The sequence below is a fragment of the Orycteropus afer genome, unplaced genomic scaffold (genome assembly GCF_000298275.1).
Source record: "Orycteropus afer afer isolate SDZICR_OR568_19922 unplaced genomic scaffold, OryAfe1.0 scaffold00622, whole genome shotgun sequence".
NCBI lineage: Eukaryota > Metazoa > Chordata > Mammalia > Tubulidentata > Orycteropodidae > Orycteropus > Orycteropus afer.
In genome coordinates this window covers 422,482-435,151 of record NW_006922209.1, presented here as the reverse complement: position 1 = coordinate 435,151, position 12,670 = coordinate 422,482, and positions in this window count along the sequence as shown.

The window sequence follows — 12,670 nt, the reverse complement described above, 5'->3', positions numbered from 1 at the left end:
GAGCTTGTTGTTGTTGTTGGGTGCCATTGAGTCAGTTCCAACTCATAGTGATCCTATGTACAACAGAATGAAACACTGTGAGAGCTAGGTATTAAAATGTTCCTAGAAATAGTTAGTAATAGATCACCCAACTGAAATGGATTTCATTGATATATGGACAAATTCTAGTATTTGGTGGTCAGTCATAAAATGGAGTATGTTAAGTGCTCTCTGAGTGTGTGCATGTGTGAAATTGCAAGATGAAAGACATAAGGAGGAGACATCGCATTAAAAATATGTCTTCATCTGCCATCATGGATCCAAGATGCATCTGTGTAGTAAAAATATTATCATGGCGTCTCATGGATCACAGACAAGAGAAGGTATGTCTTGCAGTGGCAAGTCTTCATAAACTGCAGGTTGAGTCAATAAGTCTTGATAAGGGCCTTCAGAATCTGATGTAGTCAAGCACTTTAGGACAGAAGCCTGGAAATATGAAAGCATAACATCCACAGTTATTTCACCTAAATCCTCAGTGATTTCTACCTGATCTTTTCACTTTGTCTCTGTAACGTTTTCTAGCCCAATGGTTCTCAACTTGTGGTAATTCTTCCCCTCAGGGGACACATGGCAATGATTGCCATCAGTATCTTAGGGGTGGAGGGAAGTTACTGGCATCTAGTGGATAGAGGCCAGAGATTCTGTTAAACATCTTACTTTTCCCAGAACAGCAATAACCCCTACCCACACATTAATAGTGTAAAAATTGAGAAACTCTGCTCAGGCAATATTTTCATAACAGCCAAAGAAAAAGGATAGGGCAATTTCAGACATGTCAGAAATCACTGGGAAATCCATTTCCCAATGATCTTTTCAGAGATCTGTGTGGCCAACAATCCATGCCAACATTTACAGGATTTTGAGAGGGATTATGAAAAAAGTCTATTCTATAGAGTGAAGGAAAGGCCATCAATGGGCACAGTAAGATACACAGTGAGACACATTCTTTTGTCATAGGACACGGGAACAGAAATATTAGCATGGGTGATTTGGGCTATGGCAAGACTAGTCATTTATAAGGACTTCATAGAAGCTGTGACTGGTGGAACACACATGTGACCATGTGGGAAACTACATATACATGTATAAATATGTGTGTAACCATGACGAGATGCTTGTGTGTTCCTGGAACCATTTTCTCTCTTACCATATTGTTACCAATTGTGCATTTAATGGGTAATTTTCCATTATATCACCTATTAGAACATTCACCCTTTTGAGACATGGGCAATGTCACTGTTTCGTTATTTCTCAACCCAGTAAGATAGTATATAATGCAACGAATATATAACATGTAAAACTACTCCACTAAATTTTAGCTGAATGAACAAAATACAAATGTATGAGTGAATAAACAAAACTGACTTATATAACTTACATAATTCACTATGAACGAATGTGTGTCTGCAGAGAAGAATATTTCAAAAGTGGAGCAGTTGATGAATATAATATATAATAACCATTGTTATCTAACCCCACCATCTCCCATTTTAAATTAAGATTGTTGTTTTTGCCAATTCTCTATCTAACCAGAGATAAGCCAAAACAAAACCAGTTGTCAGCAAATCATTTCTGACCCATGGGACCCCATAGATGTCAGAGCATTTTCAGTGGCTGGTTTTTTGTAAGCAGCTCACCAGGTCTTTCTTCTGAGGTGTTGCTGGGTACACTCAGCAGCCAAGCATGTTAGCCATTTGAGTCACCCAAGGAGTCCAGAGACAGCAGTAATTCGCACATATGATTCTATAACTACCAAACCCAACTCGCTGCCATCAAGTTGATTCTGACTCATAGCAAGCCCCATCGGGTTTCCGAGGTGGCAAATCCTTACACAAGGAGATTGCCCTGTCTTCTTTCCATGGAGTGGCTGTGGATTTGAACCACCAACATTCCAGTTAGCAGTCAAATGTCTTAGGCACTATGCCACCAGAAATCCATCAAATGCTTCCTTGCATTCCCAATAAAAAGGGCTACTTACCCAACTGATAGCAGTGCCATCCACGTTATATGTAAGCCCAGACAGGGAGAAAGAAATTGCAGTTTGCACACAAGTCAGTGTCATTTGAAAGATCAGGATACTCTATCAAAGAGAAAAAGAGTCCAGAGTTTAGGGTTCCTCTCCTGGCTTTAACCTGCAGTATTCTCAGCCTGATCAAGCAAGGGTAACTGTGGGTATTTCGCATTAGGGCATTGGTCTTAGCACAAACCTTCCTCTGGTGAACACCTATAAATATAGTCCTGTGGAAACAAATCTGGGTTGTGGAAATTTCAAGTGGCAACACCAGCCCCTGCAAGAGAACCCCCTTGGTAATCTGTTTAGTAATCTGTATTTTTATTATTTCTTCCCATGTACTGGACAAACATCAACTATCAACATGTTGGGATTTCAGATGCAAAAACAAAAGCAATTTCTCTGATGACGTTACCCACAGAAAGCATGGATTTACTAACATTTCTCTCATCTCTTTACTTAATATAGAAAGGACTCATACCAGCCTCCAAATTTTGTATAATTTTGAATTGGCCAGAAATCCACAGGCCTTTACTCAATTACTGTTCCAAATAGGTTTCTCTTCTCTCTGTGTATTGATGTATGGAGAGTATTTTTAAATTATCATTTTCTGATTATAACATATGTTCACTGGAGAAAATTTGGAAAAATAAAGCATACTTGTTTTTAGAAATCACACATGCAAGTGTACACACACAGTTCTATAGTCCTCACATTGAGGGTTTTATTGTTTATTTTCATGTTTTACCTAAATGAGTGAATCCATCTTTTCCTATTATTTTTCAATATTTAGAAAATCTGCTGTTAGGTTTTACTCATGCAGGACTAACATAGGCTGGTAACAAACCCCTATGAGAAAACGCCATTCAGCAACAAACACTACTTACGGTTGTAAAAGGTTTCGCCAATAAACACTCTGGTGAGCTTGAGCATTCATAGAATAACACGTCAAATAAATTTTTTGAGAGAAGAATTATCCCACTGCTTGAAAGTACTGAGCTGACAATGTTAGTTCCAATATTGAGTCCAATCTGAAAGAGAAAAATGCACTGATTGAGAGTAATCACTGCCTCTTCATTCCCAGGCTCTTTGAAAACAAGGGGGGGGGGTCTTCCACAGTACCTGGAAGCATCTACTGTCTTCATTGACTGTTGTTGTTGTTGTTATGTGCCATCGAATCGGACCCAACTCATAGCGACCCCTCCTTGGGTTTCTGAGGTGGTATCACTAACGAAGTAGATTGCCCAACCTTCCTTCCGAGGAGCGGCTGATGGGTTTGAACCACCAGCCTTCTGGCTAGCAGTCAAGTGCCTTAGGCACTATGCCACCACAGCTCCTCTTCATTGGCTAGTGTGTGGAATTCTTCACAAACAATTACTATTCCCTTTGTTGCCAGAGCAGTTCATTGGTTATCCACTCAGATCATACCAGAGAAGGAAATAACTGACCCTCCACAAATGAAAAATCCTAGACAGGACTGAGATGATGGTGTTTTAGCCCAATTTCACTGGTATGAGTGATCATCACTATTTCTACTCTGGATTAGAGTCATCCACGCACATACACATGCATGTAGATATGTACCACCTATCTGTCAGTTTGCCATACTGTGATGGCTTGTAGGTTGCTAGGATGCTGGAACCTGTGCTACCAGTATTTCAAACACATCAGGCTTCATCAGAACTTCTAGACTAAGACCGACTGGGAAGAAAGGTGTAGCTATAAGCTATCTACTTCTGAAAATCAATCAAATAAAACCTTATACATAACACCAGAACATTGTCTGAGTCTCTTGATTTGGACATATCATCAGTAGGGGTCCACAGCTAGAGGAGGACCTCATGTTTAATGAAGAAAAGGGCTGCCAAGGGCAAGAGATGTCCTCAGTGACATGAGTTGGCATGGTGGCTGAAACAACGCACCCAAGCATGCCAGTGATTATGAGCTGATGCAGAATCAGGCAATGTTTTGTTCTGTTGTATACGGCATCTCCATGAGTTGAGTCAACCTGATGGCATCTATCCATCATCTATCATCTCTGTCTCTCATCTATTTTCACACACACAGTATACACACACACACACACATACACCAGCCTTCCAAGATGTATCACTTCAACCACTGTAAAGAGAGCCAATATATAAAGCCTCCCTTACTATCTCCCTTACTGTTCTCCTTACTGAGAGATTTTTTAAAACATGTTTGCTAAAATCCTCTGGTAGTGTAGTGCCTAAGGCACTTGACTGCTAACCAGAAGGCTGGCAGTTCAAACCCACCAGCCACTCCTCAGAAGGAAGGTTGGGCAGTCTACTCCTGTAGTGATACTGCCTCGGAAATCCAAGGAGGGGTCGCTATGAGTTGGGTCCAACTCGATGGCACATAATAACAACAACAAAAATCCAGAAAGATGGATACCTTTCTCTCTTAAGAGATATGCCAAGTATATGCCTCATTTTCTTCATGGAAATTACATAGACCATTGAAGTAAAAGTTTCCAGTTAATTAAATACATTGGAATATCCAATTTATGTACTGTCTTGGCTTTGTGTAAGGAGTCAGAGTCAAAGTTTTACTCATTAAATGCAGAAAAGGAAAAATGATACTTACCACAAATTTTGTGTATTTCATTGTAGATAAGACGGTCAGAGTTCCAGAAGTGATAAACTGTTCATGAGACAGGAAGATATCAGCATGGGAAGGCACTTTCCTATGTACTTCACCCACCATCTACCCCCGATGACTTAACCTTCATCATATTCCCCAGTCCAATATATGTTCTGAGACAGAATATTCCTAAAGATCAAATCACTGAATTGGCTGGAATCGAATATGGATCTATTATGGCTTTTCTCAACTTCACGGAAAGAGACATGGAAGCATTGTTGGGATAGAGACTTGAAAATAGAAATACAGATAGAAGTTCTAAAAAAAATTAAACAAACATCTTCCTTTGTAGCATAAGCAAGAAGAAATGTGGAGATGGTTACAGACAGAAGATGTTGATGTGGAGGGAAGGTGAGAGGAGAAATCCAGGTAGATACCATTCACTGTGATAAAATGGGATGGGAGAAATGGGCGTATCATCCTTCCCTACACACTCTCATCCTCATCTATCCCAACATATTCCCACTTGAAAGCCTGCTTGGTTGCTGAAGCGGGACTGGATCATCTCTTTTCAGAATGATCTCTAGTCAACGGAGAGAGGAAAAGGCCCTAGAGCCTTTTCACCATATACTTGAAATTGTGCCTCAAGCTGTTCTCATGAATTCTCTAAGTGCTTGGCACAGTGCCTCTACAAGAGAGGGTATCAACTATTGTCTATAGAATAAGCAGATAATATGTATATAGAAATATGCATATCTATTCTTTAATTTTCAAAGTAATTTGAAAAGATATACTCACAGACATTGCAGCCCAGAATGGGTAGCCAATATGGAAGCAGAGGAAAATATCTCTGAAGTCAGAGGACAAGAGAAGCAAACTCCCAATGATTCCAAACAAGAAGCATTTCAGGCCAATCATTATCTGTGCTACCTGGAGGAAGGTGGATAGAAAGGAGTAACTCTCCACATTGAAGCTTCTTTCCCTCAATCTCAAGACGACGTGATCATCTAAATATAATATTTAGTAAGAAATAGCCCATTTTATCTGTGGGAGCCCAGAACCTCATAAACCAAGACATTTGACCCAGACACGTACTTGTTTGCCACTTTTTCTAATCTTGTAATTCATCACAAATAAAAATATAGTCCATTTAATTTTCTATACCCATCCTCCAATGTCTACAAGATTAAAGACGACTTACACCAAGGGCGTGTAGATTTTTTTTTAGGAAATTATCCAACTTGTATTGTGGATCCCAAAAGGAATTGTATGTGTCTTCTTGTGCCTCCTGAGTGCTTTGGGTCTTGTTTGGTGAAGTATCCTCAACAATCCCACTAGTACGAACAACACTGCTCATTCTGTAAGAGACCACCTGTAGTTAAAATTTGGCTAAAGGCTCCCCACATGCAAAACTCTTGCACATCTCCAAGAGGTATTTCAAAGAAGCCACTGTGCTTCCTGCCACCCAGAGGCTTGTATCTTATAGGTGGTAAAGGTAACGGCAAAATGTATTACATTAAAACAGGGCTTTGAACTTGTTTGAAAGGGTTTAATCATGGCCAATAGAGTGTATGGATTGCATAGCAATGGCATGGGAGTTTGGCCTGAGCAGGAATCAGGCAGTGGTGACCTGCTTGAAGATGGTGGCTGACACACATTCAAAGCAGTCGCCTATTTCCTATTCAGGTCAAAATCACACATGCAAGAGATTTGGTTGCTATGCAACTTGTATACTCCTTTGGCCATGACAAAACTGTTTCAAACCAGTTGAAAGTCCTGAAAAATGTGTTAACCCAGCTCTGGTGGTGCAGTGGTAAAACACTCAGCTGCTAACCAAAAGGTCAGTGGTTGAACCCCCCATTCACTCCATGAAAGAAAGATATGGTGATCTGCTTCCATAAAGGTTTACAGCCTTATAAACCCTACAGGGTAATTCTACTTTATCCAATGGGGTTGCTATGAGTCAGAATTGATACAGTGGCAATGGGCTTGGTTCTGGTCATCTAGTTGTCACCCAATCATTTAGAAGGAGATGATAAGCAACTTTTACTAGATTCCTGGAAAGGACTAGTTCTAGGGTTCTGCAGGGTAATGTCAATGGAATCTGGAAGTTTGAAGGCCACTAGTGCAAAAGAGTTGAGTGCTGTGCAGAAAGTCACTACTTCCAGAAATTAACAGTGTTCATCATTGTCCCCTCTCCTTACCTGGAGGGAAAGCGAGGGATGAGACAACAAAGTGACAGGATCCAGGTAAGGGGAGGGAGACAGGCTCCACCCGGGAGGCAGTAAGGAGGGAAAGCCAGAATGACAAAGTGGTAGGATCCAGGTAAGGGGAGGGTGGAGAGGTTTTGAACAGCTAAGGGAGATGAACTTGTCAGTCAGTTTGTCGTACTGTAGTGGCTTGTGTGTTGTTGTGAGGCTTGAGGCTGTGCCACCAGTGTTTCAAACTTCAGCAAGGTTGCACATGATGTACAGGTTTCAACACAGCTTACAGATTGAGAAAGACTAGGAAGAAGGAAGAAGCCATCCACTTCTCAAAGAATTGGCCAGGGAAAACCTTATGAATAGCAGAGAAACACTGTCTGATACATTACTGGGCAACTTTATGAATAGCTCTGAAACACTGTCTGATACAGTGCAGGAAGATGAGTCCTTAGGTCAGAAGTCACTCAAAATATGACTGGGAAAGAGCTGCATCATCAGAGTAGAACCAACCTTAATGATATGGATAAAACAAAGCTTTTGGGACCTCCATTTGCTGACATGGCATGATTCAAATTGAGGAGAAACAACTGCAAACATCCATTAATAACTGAAACATGGAATGTACAAAGTATGAATCTAGGAAAATTGGAAGTTGTAAAAAATAAAATGGATGCATAAAGATTGATATCAGAGGCATTGCTGTTGTTGTTGTTGTTGTTATGTGCTGTAGAGTTGGACCTGACTCATAGCGACCCCTCCTTGGGTTGCCAAGGCAGTATCACTACAGAAATAGGGCATTAGTGAGCTGAAATGGACCGGTTTTGGCCATGTTGAATCAGACAAACATATGATCTACTATGCCAGGAATGACAATCTGAAGAGGAATGGCATGGCATTCATCATCACAAAGGATGTTTCAAGATCTGTCCTGAAGTACAATGCTGTCAGTGACAGGATAATATCCATACGCCTACAAGGAACACCAGTTAATACTACTATTACTCAAATTTATGCACCAACCACCAAAGCCAAAGATGAGCAAATTGAAGACTTTTATCAACTTCTGCAGTCTGAAATTGACTGAACATGCAATCAAAATGTGTAAATTATCACTGGTGACTGGAATGCAAAAGTTGGAAAAAAGAAGAATCACAAGTAGTTGGAAAATATGGCCTTGGTGACAGAAATAATGCTGGAGATTGCATGATAGAATTTTGGAAGATCAACAACCTGTTCATTGCAAATACCTTTTTTCAACAACACAAATGGCAGCTATCCATGTGGACTTCACTAGATGGAGTACACAAGAATCAGATTGACTACATCTGTGGCAAGAGGTGATAGAAAAGCTCATTATCTTTAGCCAAAACAAGGCCAAGAGCTGATTGTGGAACAGACCATCAACTTCTCATATGCAAGTTCAACTTGAAGTTGAAGACAATTAAAACAAGTCCACAAGAGCTAAAGTATGACCTTGAATATATTCCTCCTGAATTTAGAGACCATTTAAAGAATAGATCTGATGCATTGAACACCAATGACTGAAAACCAGAAGAATTGTGGGATGACATCAAAAACATCATCCATGAAGAAAGCAAGAGATCATTAAAAAGATGAGAAAGGAAGACATGACCAAAATGGATGTCAGAAGAGACTCTGTAACTTTCCCTTGAGCAAAGAGTAGCTAAAGCAAATGGAAGAAATGACAAGATCCAAGATCTGAACAGAAGATTTCAAAGAGCACCTCGAGAAGACAAAGCCAATTACTACAATAAAATGTGCAAAGACCTGGAGTTAGAAAACCAAAAGAGAAGAACATGCTCAGCATTTCTCAAGCTAAAAAAACTGAGGAAAAAATTTAAGCCTCGAGTTACAATATTGAAAGATACTATGGGCAAAATATTGAATGATTCAGGAAGCAACAAAAGAAAATGGAAGAAATACACAGTCATTGTACCAAAAACAACTGGTCGATGTTCATCTATTTCAGGAGGTGACATATGATCAAGAACCAATGGTATTCAAGGAAGAAGTCAAAGCTGCACTGAAGGAATTGGCGAAGAACAGGCTCCAGGAATTGACACAACACCCATTGTTCTGGTTCCCTAGTGCCACTCTGACAAGAATATACCACAAATGGGAGTTTATTCTTATAATTTGGAGGCTTCAAGTCCAAGTTCAAAGTGCCAGGCTTTAGGGGCTGGGTAAAAGCCCCTCAACCTTGGGGTCCAGCTCTGCCTTCTGCTCCTGGCCCACTAGAGCTAGAGGCTTTTCCTCACTCAGACAGCTGCTGGCTGCTGAGGCTGACAAACCCAAGATTGACGAGTAAAAAGGCACAGTCCTGATGTTACCAAACCACATGTTGTTATGTGCTGTCCAGTCGGATCTGACTCATAGTGACCACTGTAAGTCCTTTCCCTGTAAGCCTACCATTTTCTCAAAAGACACACATTTTCACGTTTGACATAATAAATATATTACAATGTTATAGCAATTTTAAAAAGCAAAATTCACCTGTAATTGCATTAGCCAAACACAACAAGTAACAATTGTCTTCACTCCTTTCTAATAGTTGTTGATATACTTAAATGGTTTTGTTGTTGTTGTTGTTGTTATGTGCCATTGAGTTGGACCCGACTCACAGCGACCCCTCCTTGGGTTTCCGAGGTGGTATCACTACCGAAGTAGATTGCCCAACCTTCCTTCCGAAGAGTGGCTGATGAGTTTGAACCACCAGCCTTCTGGTTAGCAGTCAAGTACCTTAGGCATTACACTAGAGTTTAACTATAGTTGATGTGCATACTAAAAAAAAAAAAAAGAAACCAAACTCACTGCCATCTAGTCCATTCCAACTCACAGCGACCCCTCCTTGGGTTTCCAAGGTGGTAGCTCTATGGAAGTAAGTTGTGCATACTAGTATCTAGATTTTTTTTGCTAGAATTACATCTTAAAAATCTTTTCACATCTCTTTACAATTACCACTTTGATGCCTACACAATAGTTGACATAAAGACAAAAATATAAAGTATTAGACATTTTCAAGATACCAAAAACAAAAACCCAAAGCAGACTCACTGCCATCCGATCAATTGCGACTCATAATGACCCCTCGTTGGGTTTCCGAGGTGGTATCACTATGGAAGTAGATTGCCCAACCTTCCTTCCAAGGCTGGTGGGTTTGAACTGCCAGCCTTCTGGTCAGCAGTCAAATGCCCTTGGCGCTATGCCACCAGAGCTCTCAATATATTTCATTTTTATTTTTATAAACAAAGATCAATTTAACATTTATTTATATAAATTTCAGCTTGTGGGATTACTGGGTCAGAGCATAAGGATATCATTAGAATGTACACTCAAAAAAAAAAAAAAAAGGAAAAGAAAAAACTAAACTCACTGCCATTGAGTTGATTTCAACTCATAGCAACCCTCATTGTATCTTCAAGAGTGTAAATCATTATGGAAGCAGACTGTCCCATCTTCTTTCCCACAGAGCAGCTTGTGGGTTTGAGCCACCAGCTTTTTGGTTAGCAGACAAATACCTTATCCACTATATCACCAGAGCTCCTTGGGGTATATGCTACTTATTCCAAATTGCATCCTTGAAAGGTTTTCTCTATTTACTCTACCAGCATCTATGCTTGGGTTTAGTGTTTTTCTGGCACCTTCCCTAGAGAGCTTATCTTCTACCATTTAAATGTTGTTGTTGTTATTATTTGCCATCGAGTTGGACTTGACTCATAGCGACCCCTCCTTGGGTTTCCGAGGCAGTATCACTATGGAAGTAGATTGCCCAACCTTCCTTCCAAGGAATGGCTGGTGGGTTTGAACCAGCAGCGTTCTGGTTAGCAGTCAAGTGCCTTAGCCACTATGCTACCAGAGTTCCTACCAATTAAATAGGATACTTTAAAAATAATGTAAATTAAATATAAAAAGCAGCAGCAAAATTTTTCTTCCTCTTTTTGGCTGTGGTATATAGAAATATGAACTTTTTTTTATCTCTTCTTCTTTACCGTCTAGAACAGCACTTGGTAGATAATGGGAAGACAACCTTTACGCATTAAATAAAGTTATGAAAATGAAAAGATTTGAATCTATTAAATTTAATCCTAGAACAAGAACAATGAGCACTTTGATGTGTAAATTATTATTTTTTATACCAAGGGCAGACAGAACCAGTGGTGAAACAATTGCTCTAGAAATATCCTGAACTACTGTTGACTGTCGTACACTTGCCTACATGCTAAGCCTTTCTCTCTGTGGATTTCAGGGTCTAAAACAGTGGCAGGTTGAAAATCTGGTAAAGAAAATGATTTTATCTTTTTTAAAATGATTTACTTTTAACATAAAACAATACTCTATCATATATATGAACATATTTTCAGGTGGTAAAATTTTTATATGTTGGGAGGAATAGAAGCCAAATTCAAAACAATAATGATATTAGAGTTAAGAAGGTGGAGAATGGGAGGAGGCTCAGGATTGGGGCTTAGCTTTACCCGCAAAGATTTGTTTTTATTTTGTAATGTTACATAACAAATAGAGCCAAAAGCTAAGTCTGCTGACTGAGACCAGGAGGCAAAGAAGTATTTTATATAGTATTTTCTGTCCACATATCGTTACCAAAATATATAGTAAAGCTAGAAACCTGACATGGAGCAAATGCCACGTGGGCAGGGAAGAAGTCTCCGCTTCACCCCAACTCCTTACCTCTCCACCTTGGATTTTCTCTCGGGCCAGGGGTCTTGCATATTCCTGGCTCAAACTGAAGCACAGGATTATTGTCTAGTTCTACCAGAGTATGAAAAATCAGAAAGGAATTGTGCCTACCTGGGTTCCTATCCAAAGCTGCTCACGTTGCCCTCTTTAGGAAAGAGTGTTACTGTGGGCTTCTTGGTTTCCAACTTGTTAGTCATAAGGGCAGCAGAGATAAGCTACGGTATAAATCGTCAGTTGATAATCAACGACCTCTAGTGCTCAGAAAGGGAGATCTGGTAGCGTAAGGCCTAAGGCATTTGACTGCTAACCAGAAGGCTGCCAGTTCAAACTCACCAGCCATGCCTCAGAAGGAAGATTGGGCAATTTACTGCCATAGAGATATTGCCTTTCACCCAAGGAGAGGTTGCTATGAGTCAGATTCAACTCAAGGGCAGTGAGTGATTGAATGAGTTCTCAGAAATAGATCCAGTTTAACAGCTTCCTGGACTCCTCCGAGGACTCTGGTGGTGTAATGGTTAAAGCATTCGACTGCAATATCAAAAGGTTGGCAGTTTGAACCCACCAACTACTCCATGGGAGAAAGATGAGGCAGTCTGTTTCCATAAAGATTTATGGAAGGCTTGAAAGCCCTATAGGGCAGTTCCACTCTGCCCTAAGTGATCACTGTTGTTGTTGTTACGTGTCTGAGTCGGAGCAGACTCACAGCGACCCCTCCTTGGATTTCCAAGGCGGCATCACTACGGAAGTAGATTGCCCAACCACTATGAGTTGGAATTCATTTGATGGCAATGATTTTGGCGGGGTTTTCTTCGACTCCTCTGACAGTGTTTATTCCACAGTACTTCTGCTTTCGTGTCATTCTTTTATTTAGTCTGATGGTGGTGGTTGCTGTTAGCTGCAGTGAGGTGGATTCTGTCTCATTCTGAGCCCCTGTTTGCAAAGGGGAGCTGTTCCGTACAATTTTCAAGGCTATGACCTTTCAGAAGCAGATTGCTTACTTGCCCTTACTAATCTGTAGTAAACAATTTCACATGTTTTCACCACATCAAAGATTCTGCTTCTAGACATGGCTAGTGTCTCTCTCTCTCTCTCTCTC